Below are 482 nucleotides of genomic sequence, written 5' to 3'. Positions count from 1 at the left end.
TTGCAGAGTAAAAATACGCAGAGGACGGAATGTAAATGAAATGAAAAAGAACAGAAATGGTTCCTTGTTCCTGTCACACCGATCACACCAGATGTTTGGAGCCAAAACACTCTCCGTGCGGGTCGCAGCAGCGGGCGTGTGTTGATGGATGAAGACTTGACGTGTTCCTTGGTCCAAAAAAAAACTGTCAGATGGAAACAAAGATAGAAAAGCAACAGTATTGTTCATCTCAATAATTCAAAATGAGTTTGCGATCTTTCTTGGGATTTATTAACGTAGCCGGTGGAAATTAGATGAAAGGGATGGATGAAAAGATTAGAGGAGATGAGGAGGAGCAGAGGAGAGGAGAGGAGAGGAGACGTCGTCTGGAACGACTTACGCCTTGCGATATTCAGCTACGTGTTTTTCCTTTTGGGTATTTTCAGTCGAATTATTTCAGTTTTCCTGTGTTCTTTCTCCTAGGTGCTCCACCCCCCCGCCCC

At 44.4% G+C, this 482-nt stretch overlaps 1 protein-coding gene across 1 annotated transcript in view; it reads left to right on the top strand.

Annotated features, from left to right (window-relative positions):
• LOC103396263 (probable G-protein coupled receptor 158) overlaps window positions 1-482 on the top strand; it is a 21,844-nt gene that overhangs the window by 6,899 nt on the left and 14,463 nt on the right. The gene's annotated exons all lie outside the window — the stretch shown is intronic.

Source organism: Cynoglossus semilaevis, chromosome 20 (assembly GCF_000523025.1).
Source record: "Cynoglossus semilaevis isolate Cse_v1.0 chromosome 20, Cse_v1.0, whole genome shotgun sequence".
Classification (NCBI taxonomy): Eukaryota; Metazoa; Chordata; class Actinopteri; order Pleuronectiformes; family Cynoglossidae; genus Cynoglossus; species Cynoglossus semilaevis.
The sequence above is the reverse complement of the archived record's forward strand: the minus strand, read 5'-3'. Positions and strand labels throughout refer to the sequence as shown.